Source organism: Grus americana, chromosome 1 (genome assembly GCF_028858705.1).
Source record: "Grus americana isolate bGruAme1 chromosome 1, bGruAme1.mat, whole genome shotgun sequence".
Taxonomy (NCBI): Eukaryota; Metazoa; Chordata; class Aves; order Gruiformes; family Gruidae; genus Grus; species Grus americana.
The window spans coordinates 121,225,205-121,251,469 of NC_072852.1; the positions used below are offsets into that span (position 1 = coordinate 121,225,205).

The following is a 26,265-nucleotide window of genomic DNA, read 5'->3' on the forward strand; positions in this document are numbered from 1 at the left end:
CTCTCGATCATCTTTCTCTCAGCTTTAGCTTTATGAAGATCTTCATCTCAACAACTGCATTGATAAACTCTTGAATCAGATATCTAAAGCTTAGTTATGCCAAGTCACCTTTTTGAGGCTAAGCAACTCTGACAGTCTCCTGCTGACTAAACAATGGGGTTTTGTTGTCATACGTAATGGGATCATGGAAGGGGCCTTAACACTGGGAAGGGAGAAGGAAGCAGGATTATTGTCTGTAATCTAGATTAATTCATCATGTCTGCTTATGTTTAAGAAGTGTTGTTAAAATATACTTCTAGCTATCACATGTGTCACTTTTAAGTGCACTGACAGGATTTGGTTTCTTGGAAATGTCACAATTATACTTGAAGTATCCCCACATTGCTGTGTTCTAGCTTAAAAGCAACCAGAAAACTGAACTCCCCATCTTATTCATTAGCATAAGAGCACTTCATGCCCACAGCCCATCTACTTGAGGAACAGTTACCCTCAGATGCATCCAAGAGTACAATAAGCACAAATTAAACTGCAGTAGAGAAATCCCCATGTTCCACATGCTTCAAAACACAGCTCACGCCATACTGCAGGATGTCTCAGTAACTCAATAGACTGCTCCTGATTAGATCTTAACAAAAGAAGAGAATCAGGTTTTAGGTCAGTTTAACAAACAACTTTTGTGGCATGAATTGAAATTTATATATGTGTACACATGCACACCCACAGAGAAATCAGCATATCCAGTTTTCTTTTTAGTCATGAATGCTCTTACAATTCTGTTCAAGTTAACCTGTAAGAATTTTACACTACCTTCCGCTGTGGTGGTAGTAAAACAAGTCAATGATATGTCTGAAAAGCAATCCTTTTTACAGCCGATTTGAGAAACTACTCTTTAGGTATTTATACATGATGTATGCTACTACAACAAAAAGGTTTCACTACTATGGTTTAACCCCAGCCAGCAGCTGAGCACCACGTGGCTGCTCGCTCACATCCCCCCCACCCCCCCGGTGGGACAGGGAGGAAAATCCGAAGAAAAAGGTAAAGCTCGTGGGCTGGGATAAGGACAGTTTACTGGGAAAGCAAAGGGAGAGGAAAACAACAACAACAATACTAATAAAAGAATATACAAAGAAGGTGATACATAATCCAATTTGCTCACCACTCAGAATCTGACGCCAAGCCCCTTCCTGTGCAGCGATCCCTCCTCCCCGGCCAACCTCCCCCACGCCATGTATTGAGTATGTCAAGTGGCATCCAATACCCTGTGGCTGGTTTGGGTCACCTATCCCGGCTGTGTCCCCTCCCAGCTCCTTGTGAAAATTAACTCTATCCTAGCTGAAAACCAGGGCATTATCCACCCCTTATTCTATGCCATCTACATCATGCCCAGATCCTACACTTTCCAGTTAATCACCACCACTCTTCCCGTGTTTGATTTTTATACACACACAACTATGCAGATATCATTCCCTTAGTCTACAGGCCATCCCTCTAAAATGTCCATTGAGTTCAGTTAGTCCATAACTTTGGGCTCCATCTGTCACAACAGGCTCTCAGGGCAGGAGAGATGGTGTGTGCTGTTGGATTGTTGCATGCTGCATCCAGAGCTCGTGGCTGGTGAATCTGGTGTGGCCCACGCTCACGGTTTGCAGGTTGAAGATGTCGATTTCAGGGAAGCTGCTGGGCACCAGTTGCTGAAGTCAGTTCTAGTTCCATCATCACTGCACTTTGCTCAGTTTCATCAAAATTCATCCTTCATTAATTTGAATGATTCCCACTGTAATACCATTGATACAGCATCATAGTAATGATGACATGCAATGGCAGGGTTATTTAGCAGTTAACATCATGCAATTTAATTTATTGGCTATTCTCACCCAAAATCAAATCCCCTTGAGGTGCACATCAGACTTCCCCATCCTTCCACATCACCCAGCAAGTGCACCCAGGTCCTTGAGCAAAAGCAATTCTGCAGATGGGTTTGCCTTTGCCTGAAGCAGGGCTAACCCAGACTGGCTTCCCCAACATGTTCTTCATGTGCACTACAGGGACTTTATCCCCTTCTACAGCATGTGGAAGTTTTGACTGGGCAGGGTCAGCTCGATTGGCAGACCCCCTGGTGTTAACTAACCAGGTGGCCTTTGCTAAATGTGTATCCCCATGTTTGAAGGTCCCACCACCCATTGCTCTCAGTGTAATCTTTAACAGTCCATTGTATCATTCAAATTTCCTGGAGGCTGTTGCATGACAGGGGATGTGATACACCCACTCAATGCCATGCTCTTTGGCCAGGTGTTCATGAGGGTGTTTCAGAAGTGAGTCCTGTTGTCTGATTCATTTCTTTCTGAGGTGCCATGTTGCCACAAGACTTGTTTTTCAAGGACCAGGAGAGTGTTCCAAGCAGTGGCATGGGGCACAGGATATCTTTCCAGCCATCCAAAGGTTGCTTCCACCACTGTAAGCACATGGTGCTTGCCCTGGCACATTTAAGGGAGCGTGGTATAATCAGTCTGCCGGGCTTCCCCATATTTGTATTTAAGCCATGGTCCTCCATACCACAGAAGCTTTAACCGCTTGGTTTGCTTGATTGCAATGCATGTTTCATATTCATGGATAACCTGGGAGATAGTGTCCATGATCAAGTTCACCCCTCAATCACAAGCTCATCTATATGTTGCATCTCTTCCTTGATGGCCTGAGGTGTCATCAGCCCAACGAGCTATAAATAATTCACCCTTATGTTGCCAGTCCAGATCTACCTGGGCCACTTCAATCTTAGCAGCCTGATCCACTTGTTGGTTGTTTCCATGTTCCTCAGTGGCCCACCTCTTGGGTACGTGGCCATCTACGTGATGTACTTTTACAACCAGCTTCTCTAGCCAGGCAGCAATATCTTGCCACAATGGAGCAGTCCAGATGGGTTTGCCTCTGCGCTGCCAGTTGCTCTGCTTCCATTGCTGTAACCACCCCACAGGGCATTGGCCACCATCCATGAGTTGGTATAGAGATAGGGCATCAGCCACTTTTCTCGTTCAGCAATGTCTAAAGCCAGCTGTATGGCTTTCACTTCTGCAAACTGGCTCAATTCACCTTCTCCTTCAGCAGCTTCTGCGACTTGTCATGTAGGACTCCATACAGCGGCCTTCCACCTCCGATGCTTTCCCACAATGCAACAGAACCCATCAGTGAACAGGGCATATTGCTTCTCATTTTCTGGTAGTTTGTTATACAGTGGGGTCTCTTCAGCATGTGTCACCCCCTCCTCTGGCGATGTTCTGAAACCTTTGCCTTCTGGCCAGTCCGTGATCACTTCCAGAATTCCTGGGTGACTAGGGTTTCCTATTCAAGCCCACTGTGTGATTAGTGCAACCTGCTTACTTCACGTAGCATCAGTTGCATGATGTGTAGAGGGGACCCTCCCTTTGAACATCCAGCCCAGCACTGGCAGTCGTGGTGCCAGGAGGAGCTGTGAGTCTCCCTTGGTGCTTTCTGCCAGAGACTCCAGGTAGGACCATTCTCCCAAACTGCGGTGTAGAGCACATTTTTTACATCTGGTCCTGCCCGGACTGGCCCAAAGGCTACTGCATGAACAATTTCTTGTTTAGTTTGTTCAAAGGCCTGTCGTTGCTCAGGGCCCCATTTGAAATTGTTTTTCTTCCGAGTCACCTGATAGAGAGAGTTTACAATCAGACTGTAATTTGGAATATGCATCCTCCAAAAACTCACAACACCTAAGAAAGCTTGTGTTTCCGCTTTGTTAGTCAGTGGAGACATGGCTGCTATTTTGTTGATCACATCCATTGGTATCTGATGATGCCCATCTTGCCATTTTATTCCTAAAAACTGGATCTCCTGTGCAGGTCCCTTGACTTTACTTTGTTTTATGGCAAAACCGGCTTTCAGAAGGATTTGGATTATTTTCTTCCCTTTCTCAGAAACTTCTGTTGTGTTGCCCCATACGATGATGTCATCCATGTCTTGCAGGTGCTCTGGAGCCTCACCCTGTTCCAGCGCAGTCTGGATCAGTCCATGGCAAATGGTGGGGCTGTGTTTCCACCCCTGGGGCAGTCAATTCCAGGTGTACTGGACACCCTTCCAAGGGAAAGCAAACTGTGAACTGCACTCTGCTGCCAAAGGGACTGAGAAAAACGCATTCACAATGTCAGTTGTGACATATCACTTGGCTGCCTTTGACTCCAATTGGTATTGAAGTTCTAGCATGTCCAGCACGGCAGCGCTCATTGGCGCTGTGACTCCATTCAGGCCACAATAGTCTACTGTCAGTCTCTACTCCCTTTAGACTTTCGCACTGGCCACATGGGACTGTTAAAGGGTGAGCAGGTTCTGCTGATCACTCCTTGGCTCTCCAGGTGAGGGATCAGCTTATGGGTGGGAATCAGGGAGTCTCAGCTGGTGCAGTATTGCCACCAGTGCACTGTTGTGGTAGCGACTGGCACCTGTTGTTCTTTGACCCTCAACAACCCCACAACAGAAGGGTCCTCTGAGAGACTGGGCAAAGTAGACAGCTGTTTAATTTCCTCTGACTCCAAGGCAGCTATGTCAAAAGCTCATTAATACCCTTTTGGGTCCTTGAAATACCCTCTCCTGAGGCAGTCTATGCCAAGGATGCACGGTGCCTCTGGGCCAGTAACAATGGGGTGCTCTTGCCACCCATTCCCAGTTAGACTTATTTTGGCCTTGAGTGCAGTTAGCTGTTGGGACCCCCCCAGTCATTCCAGAAATACAGATGGGTTCCACCCCTTCATGGCTTGATGGCATTAGGGTACACTGTGCACCGGTGCCACTACAGCCTTATACGCCTGTGGATCTGACGTGCCAGGCCATCGGATCCACACAGTCCAACAAACCCGGCTGTCCCTTTCCTCCACCTGGCTGGAGGCAGGGCCCCTCTAGTCCTGCTCATTGTATTCGTTACTCACTTCTTGTAAAAATGACTTAGAAGCCCCTTTAAGAGCATCATAAGTACAATTAGGCCTCCCACTCGGTCTGGGGAACTGCCCGCTGGAAACTGAAGCAGCATTTTTCCTGGAAGAATCCCCTTTTGTGATTGTTCTTCCTTGCAACTCACATACCCATGCCTCAAGGGTCAATGTAGGTTTTCCATCCCATTACCTCATGTCCTCTCCATGGTCACACAGATAAAACCACAGAGTGCCTCGTGGTGTGTACCCTCCATATGGTCTCTCTTGAGCAGAGGAACACTTGCTCCTAATAGCTGAGATATTGGTCCATACAGTTGGAGAATAGGACATATTCTCTTCGAGTTGGTGGACCTTCCAGGATAGTTTCTCCACAGCCAAGACAAGGGAGGAAGAGGGACTTTCTTTGTATTGCCAGAGTCAGCCAGCCACTTCATCCACTGTTGGTGCCTCTTCTGCCATCACTGCCAATGAGTTGGTGTATGATGATGGTGCGCTCCATACAAACTTCTGCCATATGGGTCAGGTACATAGGACTTCATCAGGATCTGTGGGTAACTGCAGGTTGTCTGGGTTGTAATAAACCATCTCACACACAGTTAATTCCCTCACACACTGGATACCTCTCTCCATGGCAGTCCGCTTGCCTGGATGACATACATCATCTTCACTGAAGGGATACCTTTCCTTCACACCTGACAGAAGTCGCCTCCAGAGGCTGAGGGCTCGTGTCTTTTTTCCAATCGCTTTGTCAATGATCCCTTCCCTAGACAGGGATCCCAGCTGCTTGGCTTCCCTACCTTCTAATTCCAGACTACTGGCCCCGTTATCCCAGCACTCGAGCAGTCAGGTAACGATGTACTTGTCTGGATGGTGGCTGAAATCTTTTTGCATACCTCACAGCTCACTCAAGGATAGGAATCAGGTGATTACCTCTGGTTCTGCCTCTTCCTCTTGTTCTCATGATGATTCTGTCATTGTCATCCCTTATTAAGCAAACTGATGTTTTTGTGTATTTCTTCTTCTGTATAGGGGCGACTGATAGCAGCACACTTTTCGGTTTTTTGGTTTGGCTGCAGTGCCCGTCACAGGGGTTTGAGTAGCCACAGTGCCTGTTGCCAGGGTTGGGGTAGCCCCAGTGCCTGTCGGTCTGTTTTCCCTCTCTTCCTCCTGATGGCGCTGCCTGATATCAAGCAGTGTTTGGTAGATACTGGCCAGGGCCCAGCACAGTGCGGTAAGCGTGCCTCCTTGGAACAGCCACAGCATTTTCCTTTCAAATGTCTACCACTTCATCAGGATCCTATAGTTGTTCAGGAGTGAAGCTCCAAACCATTGGAGGTGAGAAGTTCTCTAGATACCTGTCCATATTCTCCCACATGCCATGCCACCCATGACTAGCCAGCCGTGGGGCAGATCTCTGGGTGGTATTCTTAAAACAATCTTTTGTAACCCTAAACATGACTTGAAACACACTCAGGACACATAGCAATAGGAGCATGCTGGCTTGAACATCCCAAGGGTATTCCAAAATTCTCCAAAGCTGTTGTAACCTGCCTGAAGGAAAAAGGGGAGGTGAAAGGGCGGAAGAAAGTATTCCCCCCCCTCTTCCCCATAGATTAGGGGTGATTATTAATCAATTCCAAGAGATGTTGTCCAAGGTACAGGCATGACAACAATGCCACATACAAATACCAGCTTAACCTCATAACCAGTGATGTTATCATATCATAAGTCAATATTACACCACAGTACAGCAAAATAAGAATCCTGACCCCTCTCCCAGAGGCAATAAACAGCACCACAGGGAATACTACAGCAAGTAAGGATTCACACAACACAACCATGTGAACGAACAAAACACCATTGTGACCAGCAACTGTTTATCTAATATAACAACTGCGTTTTAACACAGTCTGGTCAGCTCTGTTGTTATCTCAACCCTTTGAGCCCCGCATTTAGTGCCAAAAAGGACTGTAGTGGTTCAGCCCCAGCTGGCAGCTGAGCGACACGCGGCTGCTTGCTCACTCCTCCCTCCCCGTGGTGGGATGGGGAGGTGAATCTGAAGAAAAAGGTAAAACTCATGGGTTGGGATAAGGACAGTTTATTAGGACAGCAAAGGAAGAGGAAAACAGCAATACTAATAAAAGAATATACAAAGCGGGTGATATACATTGCAAATTGCTTACCACCTGGAATCCAATGCTCAGCCCATTCCGAGCAGTGATCCCCCCCTCCTCAGCCAGCCCCCCAACCCCTTATATACTGAGCATGTCACCGTGGTACTGAATACCCCTTTGGCTGGTTTGGGTCAGCTGTCCTGGCTGTATCCTCTCCCAGCTTCTTGTGAAAATTAACTCTATCTCAGCTGAAAACCAGGACAAATTTTCATCAGCTTACAAGCAAAACTGAAAAGTTTATAAAAATAAAAAACAATATTAAGAAGTTATTAATTAATAATTAATTTATTAATTATTAATTATAATTAATATTAATAAATAATAAATTTATTAATACTAATAACTATTAATAAATAAATAATTAATAAATGAGGGTGGCAAATCTTACAACTAATGGATATAAATAAGTGATCAAAGGCTAAATTGGTATTATTGAGAAATGACTTAAAGGGTGCCGCATACAGTGCCTCAGGACATGGATCATATCATAGGACTGAGCTACAACTCCTACATCTGAAACTACCAAATGAGTTAATAGTGTCATGGCAATAGCAAAAGCAGAATTCTGATTCCTCACCAGATCTGTGTCTTTACTGTTTCAGTGCCTGACAGTGTCATTTCATAAACACCAATTTATCCTTAATTCAACTCAGATAGTTATAATGTATAATCCCCCCACACCTCCATCTAAAAAGAGCAGAGCAGTCAAGCTTCTATGAATTTGAGACAACAATCTGTTTTGGTTTGCTTTCTACGTTTTGACTAAAAGTACAGTCTGGAGGGTGCACTACCTGTCTCCTTTGTGGATGCCACTGCAATTTAAAGTGGTGGAGTCCGACTGGCTCTATCCAGTCTCATGGTCTGAGCACCCATCAACACTTGCAATGTTATTTAGAACAAGTGTTGCGGGAATGCGTCTTTTCATAGAATCATAGAATGGTTTGGATTGGAAGGGACCTCAAAGATCATCTAGTTCCAACCCCCCTGCCACAGGCAGGGACACTCTCCACTAGACCAGGTTGCCCAAAGCCTCATCCAACCTGGCCTTGAACACTTCCAGGGAGGGGGCCTCCACAACCTCTCTGGGCAACCTGTTCCAGTGCCTCACCACTCTGACAGTAAAGAATTTCTTTCTAACATCTCATCTAAATCTACCCTCTTTTAGCTTAAAAGCATTACGCCTTGTCCTGTCACTACACTCCCTGATAAAAGTCCCTCCCCATCTTTCCTGTAGGCCCTCTTTGGGTACTGGTACTTTTTCCTTTAGCTTAATCTGAAAGTGAGTTTGCAAACTCAAGTGATTCATCTGGGATGCAAGTTGCAGCATAGTATATGGAGGTGACAGATCAACAGTGTGCTTATGAAGGTAAAGAACTACAACAGTATTGTAGAGACACCCAATAGAAGTTGCTGCAGAACCCATACTTCAAGGACACAGTGGGAAAGGAGTATATTAGTCAAATGTTTTGAAATATTTTCAAATCTTTCATCTTAATCTGCTTTACCCCGGCCTTGTGTCTTGTGTAAGTGACGTGGTTTAGCCCCAGCCGGCAGCAGAGCACCACGCGCAGCTCGCTCACCCCTCCCCCGGGGGAGGAGAACGGAAAAACAACGGCAAAGCCTTGAGGGTTGGGATAAGGACAGTTTATGGGGACAGCAAGGGAGAGGGAAACAATCAACCACAGTACTGATAACAGATATTCACAATGGGTGATAACAGAGAACAATTTACGGATCCTAGGACCCAGGACCGTGACCAACCCATGTCAGCCCATCCCGTGTCAGCCCATCCCAGAGCCTCTCGAACCCACCCCTGCCTGACTGGCCCCCTTTTATGGTGAGCATGACGTCACATGGTATGGAATAGCCCCCGGCCAGCTTGACTCACCTGTCCTGGCTCCTTGTGAAATTAACTCTATCCTTGCCAGAACCAGGACAGTAAGACACTTGCAGAATAAACATCATGTAGTTATGATGCATTCCTTTGTCCATTGTAACACAGTAATATTATTAGTGAAAACGGGTGTAAAATCTACACTTCTAAAGCAGAATCCAGTAGTCGCCCATCCTTCCTTCCACGTTCTCCTTTTTTTATTCATAGAACACATTCAATTTATTACACTAAACAAGACAGAGATAAGCATCTCGCTACAACCTCCCTTTCATTCTGAGAGCAGAGTCTATTCTGTGCAGGGAAGGAGGCAGAGCTCTTTGGTGCAATGTAACTCTGTCACTTCAACAGTAACCAAGGCTGCAACATAGACAAATGGCAAGGGACCAAATTAATCCCGCAAAAGCAGCTTTAATCCTGGTATTTCCTAATTCAAGTGCTTGACTTTCAGCTTAATAGCGTTTAAACACATCAGTCAGAAATAAAACAAGTTACGATACCTTAAGAAACAAAACCAGAACTGGTTTGCAGAACCATTTTGACACATTTACACAGATCATCTGAAAGCCTGAAATACTTGGATGTAAAAAAACCCCCAAAGACTACCACAGTAAATGTACAATGTATTAAAATTTCACTGCATGAACATTTTTCAGTAACAAAGTTGATCCAAGACATTCCTGCTCTCTTTTGTTCATCTTATCTGCACACTGCAGTTCACTACTCCTTCAGCTGTGCCAGTATAAATATTTGCAGGCCTGCATTACAAAGCAGATGAGACAATAAATTAAAAACAAATAATATTTCTTTTCAAATGCTGATCAATTTCTATATTAAACCACAATCTCAAGAACGATTGTGCTGGCATAACTGAAGAGGCAAAAATGGTGGCAGCAGAGCAACTACAGGAAGGCAGGAACTCCTTACAAGAGTTTACCATGAAAGCCAATGCTTGCTGACTGCACTCGGCCCAAAAGACACAAGAGTTGCGCCTAGCTATTGTGTAGATCACAGAACTATGACAGTCTGTTGTAATACTAGATTTGATTCCAGGTGTTTGAGGAATCATATCTCCTCAGCTGAAGATTATTTTGTCATTAACTACCTAAGCTCTTTCCTCCAGATAATCTGCTTCTATTCTCTCCAACCATTTTTTCCAGCCGTCTTCACTACCAATTGGAAACAAAGCTCTTTCCTCTTTTCCTCCATGATGTTTGGGTGACATCAAGGAAACACTTGGAGCATATCAGAAAATCTCCCATTGTCTGTGCTCAGGTGCCATGTGCTATAGCAGCTGCTGGCCCTCAGGAGGAACAGTGACAGCAAGACTCCAGATCCAGGAAAGGCAAGCACAGCAGGAGCACCTGCAGCCTTCCTTTGGGAGCCCAGGAAGAGATTTTAGTGTCAATCTTCAACAGCCTTCTACTGATCTCAGCAAATTAGCTTTCAGAGACTTAAGTACCATATTTGGTACAAGATCTATTTTATTTTTTTGAACAAGGAGAGAAAAAACCCCACACCTCTGCTATTTCAAAATTACTTTCTGCAAAAAGAAAATCTCTATTGGAGAAGCTCTTCACAAGGAAAGGGTGAAAAAGCTCATTCTTTGGCTCAGTAGTTTATTGATCTTCAAAGGCTACCTGCCTTTGAAGTGGTAGCTCCCCCTCCTGTCCTCTGACCCTTACTCCCACTCCTCCAAGCCCTGTGGTATCCTCCTCTTCCTTTCACCAGCTCTGCTGCCCATTTGACCTCCCAGTAAACTGATTCAGCTCCCTAAAATGAAGCAGGAAGCAAACAAACAAACTAAACCCAGTTTTTTATATCTGTTTGCTATTTTATAGGGTAGGAGCTTAATCAGCTCACGGAGAGATCAAATGAGCATCAGAGCCGCAGCAAGAGAAGCCATGGAACTACCCATTCTTTGTCAGCAAGTTGTTCAATCAGCTTTGCCCACCTGAAACTTCACTTTCAGAAACACCAAAGTCACTGATGCTGAAATTTTACAAACAGAATCAGGCAGACGTTTGGGTGAACAATTTCAACATAACAGCTTACACTTGCAAATACACAAGCAACTAAAATAAGATGTTGATGTTGCCTGCTAACTTCCATTACAACGACATAGCTGTCAGCTAAAGCTATGTTAATAGCATGTTGGCGGCAGCGGCGGCGGGAAAGACGATGTTCTGAAACACTTAATAAGATACAATGTTGCAGCAAGGAGGCGCCAGGGCTGTGAGAAACTGCAGTTAAAAGCGGAGAATACAAGGAAGGAGGAGGAAACCCACACAAGAGGAGACAGGCAACAAGGAAGACTGAACAGAGGTTTCAACAGGGAAAACGTAGATAACAAGTGTGGTGGGGGCAAACCCACTAAAAACCCCAAAGAAACACAGATTACAAGACTCAGCCAAGAAATACAAGTGACTTCCTGGGGTATCCCCAGGTAAATGCAGGAATGTTGCACTCAGTTTTAAGTGCTTTGCAGAGGATTTGATGGCGTTCTTAATTCCCATGCTGTTTCACACACAAGGAGGGAAAAAAATCCCATTACTCGACAAGAGTCCAGATACAAAAGAAACCTACACTGCTTAAACTTCTACTCAAGTATCCGATGCTGGATTTTATTATTTGAGTTTGACAACATTTTATCAAATGCCTCTTCTCCCATCTATAGCCTTCGTAACATAGATACTCTCCTACAATCCATATATATTTACATACACCCCTATACATCCCCAAAAGCTGCATGTAAAAGCTCCAAACCTGCAGAGCAAGATTGTTTGCACTTCTATAATCTTTTTCTTACTAAATATTTGAGTAATCTCTTGCTGCAAATTTGGGGATTCTGTCTTCTTGGATTTAACGAAATGTGATTTCAACTGCTGTTTCTGTTTTCCACTGCAGACAATACTGCAAACTTTCTTCATGACAAGACAAATGTTTTTAATTTCCAATAGGTCAACAGCAAGGAGAGACTCACTGGTATGAAGACAGGCATAAAATCAGATAAATAATATATTTGCTAGTGTGTGAAATTAACGTATTAATTTTCAACTATTTATCCTCCACACATACAGAAGCAGAAATTTAGGGAGAGGAAAAGAAGAAATTCTATAATACTGTGCAGTCTCTCTATTTTGCCCTCTACTAGAGACAAACAATTAGCAGTTATCCTGATGCAAACTAGAATTTCTCTTAGAAATTAGAGCCTACTTCTCACATTCAGATCATACTTGTAGTTTCACCAACTGACACTCAAAATAGCTCCTCCTGACTTGCAGCAAACTACAAAATGTCAGAGTAACACCACAAAGCTCCACTTGTCCTCATTCTTGTTTACAAACAAGCAGCAGCAAAGGGTGCAATTCCTCTTTACTCTCAGCCCAATCTAACTAGGGATTGCTCCTAAAAGGTGCAGTCCCACGTCTCACTGAGGAAGGCCCAGCTTGCTGTCAGATCAGTAAACTGATCCAGCTGACCATGGGATTGCACAACTACTGGATATAAGGGAGAGGGCAGGAATGCACGCTGGCTGGGAGCTTTTCTGATTCTTCTTCAAAGAGTTCATGAGGATCAAAACACATCAAAGTTTGATAAAATATTTGTCCTGGTCTCAATGCCTCAACTGAAAGGCATCATCCAAATTGCTGTAAACTAAAGCAAAAGACTAAAAAGTTTAAAAATCCCTTTCCCTAAGGAGTTCTTCAGTTTTCGTTCTCTTGAGTTTTGTAATATTGCCGTTAAATTCTCTGATGGGACAAGACCAAAAGGCTTGATGGCCATGCAGTTTAAATACCTACAAAAACCTCATCCCCAGAAATATTTCATATAACTTTTTTTTTTTTTTTGAGATGCATGAAATCAAGAATTTGAAGGGGAGACACACACCATACATTATGTACTCTTTCTACAGGTTAACTTTATTATTTTATTGGTAATGCTGAGATATATTTACCAAATTTAATAATATTCAGTCATCTGCTTTACTATATGAACCACTCTTCATTTAATTGGCCTGATTCACAATAAAATGTTATCTACACACTGCTTTTAATTTTGCTGGTGTAGTGAAAATGACAAACCCTAACTGTGGGCATATTTCTATTAATATAAAGGTGCTTTTTACAGGCATAGCATATTTTAGATGGGAAGAAAAGACATTTATACCCATATAAGGTACTTTTCTATCTTCAGAACTGTGCTTACACTAAGGTTTCTATAAGAAAACAAGAGATGGGAGGAAAAAGTCATGCACTTAATCTGAAACATGCAGAACTGATATAAAACCTGAGCCTAAAAAATCGCCAAGTGAGAAACTTATGATTCAGGGAATGCAGGTATCTTCCACCCACTGAAGGAATCCAAAGAAAATACTATCATCTCCATTCACGCCCATTAATTATGGGCAAGATACTGGGAAGATAATACAGGATACTGTAAAAGGGGAAAGACAACAGCAATTTCACATAAGTTTTACATAAGAGATTACAAGGTTATGAATAGGAGCACATGGAAGTTTTTCAGCTTACTCAAAGTCCACATGCATTTGGAGGTTGGCAATGTCTCACATACTTTTTAAAAAAATAAATTTAAAATCCTCCTCTATGAACAAGAACACTATGTATTTTTTTCTTTATTCCTCAGAAGTATTTACAAGAAAGGACCTGGTCCTATTCTTACTGAACTTCTACAGAATTTGGCCATTGACCTCAATAGCTGAAAGACTGTACTCAGAGTTATGTTCTGACAGAAAATAAACTAATTCCTTTTGTTTGTGACAGGTAGATTAAGTCATGGCAAACAGTGATTAGAAATCACTGTCATTCTGCTGCTTTTCCTTCCATGTTTCTTAATTTACTATAAATGGATTTTTGTGAGTCATAGTTACTGTACCGAGTACACTATTTTTGAAAAATTCTCTGAAGATGCTCACAAATGTCTTCAGTCCAGAATGCCAAATAGTTCACCCCAAAGTAGCTCTAATGTTTTTTAGCTGGTGGGCACCCACCCCACTGAGACTGCTGGTACGCTCCTTGTTCCAGTGTGTTGTGGTGTTAGGCTTGGTGCTGGCCTGTGCAGGAGGGAAATCAGTGAGTCAGAGGGATCGAGGGGTGAGGGGGTAGCAAAGAGATTACTGAGAATGAATTGCAACCTGAAGATTACTTACACTGTTAAGTGCTGATGTAGGATAAACCATGGATAAGGAGATTAGTGCTCCAAGACAAAAAAAAGAAAAAATATTTCTTCCTTTCCTGAAGAATGTAATTTAATTGTATACAAATTACTATGAAAGGACAAGTTTCACAACATTTTTTTGAAATTATTTGGCCAAAGGATTTTTCATGTCTATTTATCACAGATTGTATGGAAAGATTTTGCATAGTGTATGCGTAGTGTTTCACTAACTCTCAGCTCAACAATCACGATTAGGTGATTTTACAACTTACTTATTTCCGATGGGCTGCAAGATTGCTGCACTGAGGCTGATAATGGCAGAGGGAGAATGAGTTTAGGAAGGTAGAAGAGTTGCTCAACACTTTTTCTTGTTCATAAAATATGCCTGAACTATTCTAGAATAACATAATATATAAAGTAGCCAATAAGCAAAGACAACAGATTATCTTTATTTCACTGCTGAATGAAAGCAAATGTAAGAGAACTGCTGTCAAATATTATCATTAAGGAAAAAAAATGGAAAAAGATTACAGTACATAGATTAATATTAAATCTATACCATAAATATTTGGGGAAAGCACCTCACTCTGCACAGAGTATTTATTTTAAAGCAGGGTATATTGCAGTCTTTCCACTTGCAACAAGTGATTTTGCTGCCTCTAGATTTTTTTCTTCCCTTCCGAGGAACTCAGATCATTAACTGTAGCAGAGTTCATTATGAAACAGCTCACTTGCTCAAAAGTTGAGAATTTCTTTTAATGAGAGCTGGAAACAGCTGCAACTGTAGTGTGTGACTCACAGCATAGTACCTCCCAGTGCAGTATAAACCATGTGGTGGTTACAGTACAGCCCAACTTCCTCTCCCCAGCTCCTCCTTCCTCTACCCTGTAAGTCTACACTTGTTTATAGACTGTAGTTATCACTATTTTGCAGATAAAACGGCTTTCAAAACCTTGAAAAGTATTAGTGGAAACTACTTGATGTTTTTTACAGTAACTGCTTCACAGCTACTGAAGTTCAAAAATAAACTTCAATACAGTATGAAAAAAGCTCATGGCTTTCTCTAAAGTTGTCCTTTTAAACCCAAATGCTGGCATGCCTCTAACTAATTTTAAGGAAAGCACAGTCAGCCATTACTATGAAGATGATTAGAGCACCAACTATTTAATTCTCTGTGTATCAGTATTATCTAGCATCACACACACATAAAATGTGAGCTCACAAAACCCAGTCTCTTAGTGATATGAAGCTGCTAGTGATCTGGCGGGTTGTCAGTCTGAGAAGCGTGTTGAATTTGAGTCAGCTGATAGAGTATCACCCTGCCACTTAGAACCTACACAGTAGAAAAAGGAAGCACAAACGTTCACATTTATCATACTTGTGTACCATTAAATGTACAGCACAAAGAGGACTTCAGGAACTTCTTACAAGCTATTGCCTCTTTTTATATGAAATAAGAGTGCTAATATGTACTAAAGGATAAGTTACCTTGAGCATTAAACAAGCACCCTGACTTTAATCCTATTTTGGATCACAGGGCAATGTTGAAATTAGTGAAGGAGCAAGAGCACCACTGAGAGCAAGATACATGGTCACTCACTCTCAGTTCCAATCCCCAGGGGTTATCGTGGCTCCAGCAGGCTCAGGGGAGCCAAAAGCTGGAAAACCCCTTGATAAATCCTGGTCTGGCACACGTTGTAGCTGAAAACTCCAGAGGTTGTAATTTGTGACATCTCCCTGCGAATCCCTGCTAAGAACATGCAAATGGCAGTTCTTTAAGTGCTCACAGTCCAGTCAGGTTGAGTGAACTTTCTACAGGTAGAGTAAATCAAATGTTCTTATGAGATTACAACTGCATAGCATGTGGGAAATAACATTTCTGAGAGAAAGGGATGTCAAGTCCCCTTCCACCCAAGAGATGGCCACATAATTTGTTTTTTGCAAACAAAGTTTATAGAAAGTTGCTAAAGTTTGTTCAAAACTTCCCCTCAAGAACATCAGCATAACCCTGGTGGAAAATTTTAGTCAAAGCAGTTAGTTTGTCAGTTTGAGCAGTCAGAACAGAACACTATAATTGGCAGTGTTCGGGCAACACAAACATAAAGCAATACTAGATTTACCTGTATTAACATATTTACTACTCCTGATTTAATGTCAAAAGCCTTGTTGCACAAAAATACATTTTAAAAAAATCTATTTTCATATCGACATTTATCTAAGGATAAAAATATTAACTATAACTTAACTACAAGATCTTCACTGTATTCACAAAAAATTGTGTGATTATGTAATTCATCACAACCTCGTTATACCTACAGCTTCTCTAGCTCTTACTTCCACTGTGATTCCAACAAGAAAAAAATTAATAGCTTTTAAAACAAGTGCCATTTAACTATTAAGAGCTTACTCTGTACACAATGAAATTCCACAATATCTCCTGTCTCATAACAACTCATTTAGATTAAGTTTTCCAGAGGTTTGATACTTCACAAGCAGCATCCAATCTGGACATATAATGCCAGTTTGGGCTTTAAAAAGCATTAAAGTAAAATTCTCTCTGACAGCTGTGATCGGATAAAAATATCTTCCACAGCTTTCTGCAAATGCATCGTGCATGCTGGTACACAGCACAGAGGATTTTTCCACTAGACTATAAGATGTACTTTTTCCTACTCATGAATAATATAGCCAAAGAGCGCTTGGACTAGTAAAACTACACTTTGTTTAATACCTGCATGTACTTATACGTCGCAGGAACCTTGCTGGATTCCTTTCCGCCCTGAAACTGGCAGGCTACCGTGGCTCTCCCTTCAAGACACACCGTGGAGGACCTATGACACTGAGGCACAGCCCTCCCGCATCCTCTGTCATGTTTTACAGTTCAGATCCGAGGTGGCATCTGCCCGGGGCGAGTCGTGAGCCGCAGCTCCCGAGGCCCCGCTGGCGGCGAGGGCGGGAGGGGTGGGGGGGAAGCGCCGGTAGCACCGAGGCGCCCGGTCCCTCCCGCTCCTCACGCAGCCGTTGCGGCGGGGCGGGGTAACGGCCTCCTGAGGAGACGCTGCCCTCCCGCCGGGCGCGGCGCAGGTAGGAGGGACACACGCACGCGAGCGGCCGCACACTCCTTTCCGCCGCCGCCCAGCACCAGCTGGGCTCCGCTCCTTTCCCCGCCTCCGCCCGGCAAAACGGCGCCACTCCGCATGCGCCGTGAGGGAGAACGGCCACAGGCTCTGCCCCCCTCCGCCCTCCAACTGCCGCGCAGGCGCAGTTCCGCGGGATTCCGGCCGGGGAAGGGAGGGGGAGGGAGGGGGTGGTGCGGCACACGCGCATGAGGCAGCTGAAGCGGTGTGCGGGCGCGGAGCATGCGCAGAAGGCAGGCCGGCAGGTCTATGTGGCGGGCGTGTGCCGGCGCAACGGGCACCAGCCGTTTCCTCAAAGCGAAGGGAGCATGCGCGGGAGGCGAGGGAGACGAGTTTCGTAACCGGCGCAGGCGCGTTACGCTGCTCGGGGACCGCAGCCCCGCTCGGTGGGGGAAAAAAAAAACCACCTCAGAGTTACGTCAGGAAAAGACGCCTTTGTACACGGGGAGACCCATACGGCGCGGGCAGCCCCCGAAACGGGCGCGAGACGCGGCCGTTACTCACCCTGTCCGCCGCCAGCCGCGCCCCCCCCTGCTGCCCCCCTCGGCGCCTCCTTTCACGGTTCGCCCGCGCGCGCTGCTGCCACCGCCGTGATTCCATCCATCTTGAATTTGACGTCATCCCACACCAGGGATGAGGTCATCGAAGGGAACGCTCGTCACGTGCGCAGCGCTCCGATTGGCCGGCGGGGGAGCGGGGGGCGAGGCGCTGGAGCGGCAGGGAGGGTAGCGGTTAGAGACGGTTACGGGGGATCCCCCACCCGCCGCCCATCCCCCACAGGTAGCACGGCGAGCGGGAGCCCTCACTGCGCGCGCGGGCCTCCCGTCTCCCGCGCGGCGGGGACGGCGCCAAACGCCGGGATCCCCCGACATGTCCCCGGCTGCCACCCTCACCCCCGCACCCCCCCGCCCGCTAACGGCTCGGCTCGGAAGGGAAACTGAGGCAGCCGCGGGAGGGGGGGCGGGGCGGGTGCCGAGGCTCCAGGGCGAGGGGATGGGGCGCGGGCCGGCACATGGAGGGGACGCGGAGGAGCAGGTCCCCGTCACCCCCACCCCTGCCGCGCACTCCCACCGTTGTGTGGTCGGTGTCGCCGGTGGGGTTTGGTAGGATGCCGCTGTGGTAACCCGCCGCCCCACCCCCCCGGGTTGGGCCCCGCGTACTGCAGGCGGGGGTCTGTGCGGGGAAGCCTCTGCGGGCAGCGTTAATTTGCAGTTGTTCTAATTTATTAAGATGTGTTTGTTTTTGATTTCTTTTAATCCATGTTTTTTTCTAAAACGTAGGGGGGAAGGAAGGTCCAGCGCGGTTTGCAAAGGTGCTCGATTTCTAGTGGCACGCACGTGGAGTCCTCGCAAGCTACTCCGCCGTCCCCCGGTATTAGCAGGGAGGCACATGCCCGGGCTCCGGTGGATTTTGGCTCAGACCCTTTGTAACTGCTCTACTCGTTCATCTTGATGTGATTTAAAAAAATTACAATGGACATTATCATCGCTTTAGGCTTGCTTCTCATTGAAATTATCCACTTTTAATTAAATACCTGAATAGGGCTTTATGTGTTGAAATACAAGTATTAAAATAGAAATTGGAATTACAAGATTTCTCTTGTTTTTGTTGAGAGATAATCTGGCCCTTTATCTTTTCATTGAGGACAGCTCGAATTCTAGAGATTAACATCTAATCTACATACACATTTTCAAACTCTGCTTTTAGATATTCCATGCAAGTCACAAATACTCTGAAGCAGCTACTGGAATCTCTAATATGTTTAGTGCTGCATTTAAACCTTTTTGCCAAAGATTTGTTGCAATTCACTACATCTTGTATAAGAAAAACAGCAATGTACCTCACTGGGTCCAGCTCATCTCTCACCTCTCCAGATTTATTTTTCGTAAGTGTTGGCTCTTTGGGTGGGTTTGCTAAGCTGCCTATTAAAGGAGTGGGTTTTTTTTTTTTTTCATTCATGGACTTGTGCCATTGCCGCTTCTGTCCTGACATGAGTGTGGCTGTGTGATGAGCCATCACAAAAACCAAACTAGCTGCTTGGTTTCATCTGGAATAGTTCCTTGATCTGGTTCCTTGCGCCTTGTGTATGCAGACAACTGCTCTGGCACAATAGCAGGCCTAGTGCGGTAATGGGAACAAACAACTAGGAAAACAGCTGGATCTGTTTGCATAAACCAGTTTATGCAGTGGCACTGGCTGTGCTGCCAGTGAAGCATTTGTGACACTCACCTGAGCTTGTAAATCTAGCAAGGCCCTGCTGACTTTTTTTCGTACGTACTCAGTTGTTTCTCAGCCAAGCAGACACAAACTGGTCTTGCATAATTATTTTCTCGTCCACAGTTCTCCAAAAGGGCCTGCATCACAGGTGGAGAACCTCCGTGCTGGAATTACCCTGCTGGTTCTTTAAGATGTACACCCACACATGTATAAGTTTGTCTTATTGTGCAGGTATTTATTATGAGTATTTTTAATTTGTTGGTTTCCCTAGTTAAAGTGCAGCCAATAGAACAGAGCCCACATAGCAACTTTTATAATACTGGCACCAGACAGCAGTTATTCTCTGTAGTTTTCACCTTAAGCAGATGATTTGAGAAAATTTTGAACATAATTCTCAAAGATTTTGTGGTTTGAAGGGACGTAAGACTTGATCTGACTGTATTTCATGATTTGAGTCTGATTGACTTAATGTTATTAAAGTTGTATGGATGCCATAATTCCCTGTAAATCAGATTTTTCTTGATTCTAATGAAATCTAGGCAAGGAATTCATGCCACAGAATTATTTGGGATTTAAATTGTCTCTTAAGTAGGTTAATTTTGACAAATAGACTCATTCACAATTATTTGAATACTTTCTTGTTCTTCAAGAATAGCTTGCTTATGAACATTTTTTTCAAACATTTCTAATTTTAAATGCTTTGGTTGAGCACTTAGATTGATATGTTTTTCATCTGTATGTATGTGGTTGCAGCTGTTATTACCAGATGCATGTTTGTTGAGTATAAGGTTTGTTTTCCATTCAGAGTATCCAATAGCTGCTCAGATTAACTTTTGATCATACTTGCCAACAAGCTTAATCACTGGAATTTTTTAAAAACTGAACCCTGCAAAACATGAATGTGAAGGAAGCTATTTTAAAAATAAGGATGATTATACACGGACTTTGTGAGAAAATTTACGTGTAAAAACTAAAACACTTGAATGGGTTGTAAGTATGAGAAGTTACTATTTTTTGTGATAGAAATATTGTACTGTAGTACAAGTTGTGTACTCTGAATAGTTCTGGGGTTTTTTAAATGCTAACATTGCATTTTCAATATAAAAATATTTGGAATAAAGTCATATCCTGGAGCTAGGGTAGATCTGTAGTTTCAGCCCTTTTTGATTTATAGACCCCTAACCATTTTTCAGAGAAGGTTAGGACCTTGTGTGACTAATTTAAAGCTAATGACATCAGGTTATTTTCTTTTAGAGAGCTTTAGAAGTATCTGATACCCTTAGGCACTCCTCTATTAGCAGCTGACAAAGCTTTACAGAAAAATGCTTGGGTTTGGGGATGAGAAGGAGAGAGGTTAAAGAAAGAAGAATGGACCTCAGAAGAAATGTCATGCAGTCTACTTTTGCTTCATTTCAGTGGGGGAAACTTGACTAGGTATAGATGCTAAAATTTTTATCTTGGTAAATTTTCTTTGAGACTTGTGTCCATATAGAGAGGTCCATTCTGTACTTTGATAGCTTTGTAGAATCATAGAATCATAGATTCACAGAATGGTTTGGGTTGGAAGGGACCTCAAAGATCATCTAGTTCCAACCCCCCCTGCCATGGGCAGGGACACCCTCCACTAGACCAGGTTGCCCAAAGCCCCATCCAATCTGGCCTTGAACACTTCCAGGGAGGGGGCATCCACAGCTTCTCTGGGCAACCTGTTCCAGTGCCTCACCACCCTCACAGTGAAGAATTTCTTATATCTAATCTAAATCGACCCTCCTTCAGCTTAAGGCCATTACCCCTTGTTCTGTCACTACATACCCTTGTAAACAGTCCCTCTCCAGCTTTCCTGTAGGCCCCCTTCAGGTACTAGAAGGCTGCTGTAGGGAGTTTTAGGAGCATATACTGCTGCTACATCCCTTCTCCAAGGCAGCATGGCTTCTCAAACTCTTAAGGTTCTCCTGTAGGTGCTGTAATAGCAGAAATGCAGTACCCGAGGGACAGAGTGTTATCTCGTTTCCCACCAAAAATTCCGGAATCACTATTGCCAAGGACATACTGCAGAGGGAGGTAATTACTCTCTAAGAAACTGCCTCCTCTCTCAGTTGGCCCTGAAAATCTTATCAGTGGAGCAAATGCTAATGCTGCAGGACATGCTATGGCTGTTACTCTCTTCCTTCAGATACCAGCTTCAATTCCAGAACTTCTGGGAAGTGAAATGCTGTTACTTGTGACCACAGAAAACACTTCAATGAAATGGTTCCTTTCAGCCACTGCTGAATGCAGAAAATGCTTCTGGAAACACTGGAGGTCTAGCTTTATCGATTCCAGATATTCTGCCAAAACACAGGTAACTTAATGACTTGCCAAAATACAGACACAGAATTTTCTACCAGTTTCTCATTGCTGATGGCTGTGCATGGAAAAGAGTGCCTGGATTTTTTTTTTCTTTTTCTAATATGTTTGCATGAAGCCTCCCATAACGACTGCTAGCAGGTAAAAAGAAATCTTACTTGTTCTAGTTAAAATCTGTCACTAATCACAAAAGTACGGACACGATCAGTATTCAGAGAGGCAACCAGGCAGTAAGATACACAATGAGAATATTACGAAAATCACAGTGTTGCCATAAACAGTGTGAAGCAAGGTAGTGTGGCAGTATGCTCCTCCCCTCCCTTAAGCCATAACCACTAGTGCAGGTTGTGATGGCTGCATCCGGCTTACCCTGGACTTTGGGGGATGGATGGCAACATGGTAGCCAAGGCCTGCCAGGAACAGTGACCCGGACATCTTGCTGATTGGCAAATACGACTGCAAGTCAATCATTTTACTCCAAAAATAGTGGAGGGCCCAGAGCCCGTTGAGCTCTGCTGCGCGGCAGCGGGCTGCAGGCCAGGATCTCCCCTTGAGCAGGGACGGCTCTCAAGGCTGCTCCTCCCGGCTGAGCGATTCCTTGCCGCAACAGATTCTCGGTAAGTGACTAATAGCGTGCTAAACTTTGAAATCTTACCTAAGCGATGTAAAGGATTGATTGCGCTTGTATAATCCTTTAGACATAAACTGTTGATCAAGTCTGGGGCTAGGATTGGATCCAGCTGCGCCTAAACTCCTCTCTGCGAAGGAGTTTAGAAAGCCGGGGGGCCTTTCTGCACCTCGCGGCTCACCGGGAGGGCCTTCCTGACAGTTTTGTGTGACCCTGTCCTCTATGCAGTACGTAATGAAGTGTACCTTGCCTCCGAATCTTGTGAAACCCTGCTGCATTTACTATCAAGCTGTGTTAAATCACTGTTTTATGTCAATAGACATACTGTTGCTTCTTTCTTGTGAGTGAAGTGCAGGACTCCATCAGCGACAAATTGGCGTAGTCTGCAGGATGGTAAGTGGTATCTCCGATGGTTTACGGAGGCGTGGAGGGAATCCGAGTCCCAGCTTCTCTTGGCAATTGGTGTAATTGGGAAGCCTTTGTAGGGCACCTAAAAGCAACTCGGGGCCGCACAAAGGCAATGTTAAAACCACTGATTAGAGGAGCTCCGGCAATTCTTAAAGCCCATCTAATTGCAATACGAGATAAGATCAAGAAAGACACAGAACACAGTGAGGGGCTAGGTGATAACACTCAAAGTGCCCGCAAGCAACTCCCTACACGGGCAGGCTTAATGCCCGGCACTGTTAACCGCAGCCCCGAGATGGGCTGGGACGCTGCACCAGCCGAAAAACAAAACCTGAAGCCCCGGGGAGATCACCACGTCGAACTCCTTCGGCGCCAGTCCTCGGGAAGGGAGACGACCCCTTCCTCCCCCTTCGGCAGGAATTGCGGGGCGGGAAGCCAGAAACTGCGCAGTGTCCGGAGGGCAATCGGGCCTGCCTGACCGGGAAGCGGGGGCTTACCGGTGGGTAAGTGATGATGGCCCATACGTTTTAATTCCACTTGGTCCTCAAGGACAATTAGTGAAGTTTCTGATAGATGCGGGAGCACAAATTTCCGTACCAACCCGACAAGATGCCGAGAAGCTGGGCGTGCGATCCGGACGGCAAAGAGTTAAGAATCTCCGTGTGAACGGAGCGAGCGTTGTCTGTCAGACTGCCAAGGCCGATTTACGGCTCCGGGGCGAGAAGCGCATGGCGACGACTCCTTTTGCAATTAAAGATCATCACGATAATAGTTTAAGTTTCGATATTTTAAACGGACGAACCTGGCGCCCTCCGAATGGCAGCGTGTGGTCTTTGGGCTCGGACAAGGATCCCACCCCCCGGGGGAAACCGGGAGGCTGCGGTGCCCCTGCACTCCCCGAGTCACGGATTGCTAAGGTACCGCAGTACCCGATTTCTGCTGCGGCACGCAATGCAATTTCCGAAGTCCTAGCTGATTTGGAAAAACGACAAAACGATCTGCAGAACGCACTCCTCGTATAACTCACCTGTCCGGCCAATTCGGAGACCAGACGTGAGGTGGCGTTTGGCAATCCATCATCGGCGCCTGAATGCTCATGCCTGCATGCCCCGCTGCCGGCTGCTGCACCGACCATTGCAAACTTCGCAGCTACTTTGGCAAGCAGCTGCACGCCCATGGATGGCGGCGCTGGGTGTAAAAAGCTCTGTTCTTTATGCTTCCCTTGAAGGAGGGGAATAAAGAGAAGTTTGCGTTCAATTAGGAGGGAATACGATATACTTTTAACAGGCTCTCACAGGGGTGAGTAAATGTTCACCCACGAATTGCTCATGAACGTGATTTCGTGTTGAACTTTTATTGTCTCCCCCCCCCCAGATGTGAAACCATACCAATATGTAGATGATGCTCTGATTAGAGGAACTTCCCCTGAGAAGGTGGAGGAAGCAGCAGCAGCAGTACGCCAAGCACTAAATAAAGCAGAAATTGAGATTCCACCTGGAAAATTTCAGGGACCAAGTGGAGACGTAAATTTTTTAGGTGCTTGGTGGATAGCAGCCAGTGCAGTGGTTCCTCCAGGTACCTTAAAATAATCAAAGAGCTGCAAATGCCCCAATCAAGGAAAGAGTTACAACAGTTAATGGGAACTTCAGGATATTGGAGGACGCATGTACCTGGATTCTCTATCATTTCCCATCCATTATACTCAGTCTTACAGAAAGGCATACCCTGGGAGTGGAAATTAGAACATAAAGAGGCAGTCAAAACTCCAACTGAAGAGTTAGATCCCATCACTGGGACCAGTACAACCTCACCATGCTATTATAGCCGAAAAGGGTTTCACCGAACACACTACTTAGTGTAACCTGTTCCAAACTGTCCGCCATGGGCCAAAAAGACAGTTGTTGTTTAGCTCAACCGCATTTAAAGAGACAGAACAACCATACTCTGAATGGGAAAAAGGACTCTTTAGTTCGAGTAGTTAAACAAGTTGAGAAAATACATCACTGACAATATGTGCAAACTAAAGGATCATTTAATTTACTAGAAGCAATCCTAAAAGGGACTGCTCCCCCAGAAGGAGTTGCACAAAACCCTGCTATCAGAAAATAGTATGCCTATGGATTTTCACTTCTTTTTAATGGGGTAATGTGCTCGACTCTCCCCTCTGAAACAAGTCTCTATTTTCTCTTACAGCACCCTGCAGCATGACAAACGGAAATGCTGCGTCCATGTTACTACCTCAAACCATCACAATGCTGCTTACACCCATTGCGGTCTTCCCTATTAGCATTGGGAACTAACCAATGGCTCTTACTGATATATTGCCTCAGTGGGAAAGAATTAATGAAAGGGACCATCAATTGACTGTGGATGCACTTGGTGCAACCCAAACTCGTGTTTCTCTAGCTCTTAGATGTATCCAAGCTCAATTGTGGATGCAATCTATGGTAGCACCAATTATAAGAGAAGGTGAAGAGGGCACCTTACCCACTGAAATTTGAAAGGTAATTTGGGATAATGCAACTACATTCAAGAAAGAATTCAAATCCTGGTGGTATTTAGTCAATTTTACTTAGAACCCAATCATCAATAAGGCCATAGCTTTTGTCTTAACAATACTCAATGCTTCGGTATACACCATATGCCCAATCATTGCATTAGGATTAAAACACAATGGAACTATATCCATTAGAGCATAGAGTGTGGGCCCAACGAAATGGAAACAAGTGGCAAAGTGTAGATGTTAACACATGCGTTGTATGGGAACCACAAGGATTTATTTGTGAGAGTAACACCATCAAAGCCCAGTGACACTGAAGAAAATGTTTGTCATTTTGAAATACATCCCACTGAAACCCCTGAAATATATTGGAAAAGGATGTGTTTGTATGAGAACCCTTTGTGATTTTATATAACATTACTGTAGATGCAAGCAATCACTCAAATATTTGTGTTTGTAACTTTACTAAAGTTGCAGGATGCAACTGTAATTATGTGTGTTGGTGTGCTCCCCACCTTCACTTAAGCCATAACCACTAGTGCAGGTTGTGATGGCTGCATCCGGCTTACCCTGGACTTTGGGGGATGGATGGCAACATGGTAGCCAAGGCCTGCCAGGAACAGTGACCCGGACATCTTGCTGATTGGCAAATACGACTGCAAGTCAATCATTTTACTCCAAAAATAGTGGAGGGCCCAGAGCCCGTTGAGCTCTGCTGCGCGGCAGCGGGCTGCAGGCCAGGATCTCCCCTTGAGCAGGGACGGCTCTCAAGGCTGCTCCTCCCGGCTGAGCGATTCCTTGCCGCAACAGATTCTCGGTAAGTGACTAATAGCGTGCTAAACT

The 26,265-nt window shown here is 44.8% G+C and overlaps 2 protein-coding genes and 1 long non-coding RNA gene across 9 annotated transcripts in view; 2 read left to right on the forward strand and 1 right to left on the reverse strand.

Annotated features, from left to right (window-relative positions):
• ZBTB21 (zinc finger and BTB domain containing 21) overlaps positions 1-17,932 on the reverse strand; it is a 30,779-nt gene extending 12,847 nt beyond the window's left edge. For 2 of the 4 annotated variants that reach the window (XR_008576447.1, XM_054820866.1), the window contains exon 1: positions 17,828-17,932. The gene's annotated coding sequence lies outside the window, so the exon portion shown is untranslated. Of the gene's footprint in view, positions 1-487; positions 626-1,159; positions 1,958-16,917; positions 17,310-17,827 lie in introns of those variants that run through there. The other 2 variants (XM_054820876.1, XM_054820887.1) reach the window with 2 other exon arrangements.
• Positions 17,933-17,965: 33 nt separating this feature from the next.
• Positions 17,966-20,680, forward strand: LOC129204633 (uncharacterized). Its single transcript, XR_008576453.1, has 2 exons — positions 17,966-18,103; positions 18,604-20,680. It is a non-coding gene; the product is annotated as an uncharacterized LOC129204633 (long non-coding RNA).
• Positions 20,681-22,224: 1,544 nt separating this feature from the next.
• The window catches only part of UMODL1 (uromodulin like 1), a 77,159-nt gene continuing 73,118 nt past the window's right edge, over positions 22,225-26,265 (forward strand). For 2 of the 4 annotated variants that reach the window (XM_054820845.1, XM_054820854.1), the window contains exon 1: positions 24,041-26,239. The gene's annotated coding sequence lies outside the window, so the exon portion shown is untranslated. Of the gene's footprint in view, positions 22,504-22,808; positions 22,908-24,040; positions 26,240-26,265 lie in introns of those variants that run through there. The other 2 variants (XM_054820830.1, XM_054820837.1) reach the window with 2 other exon arrangements.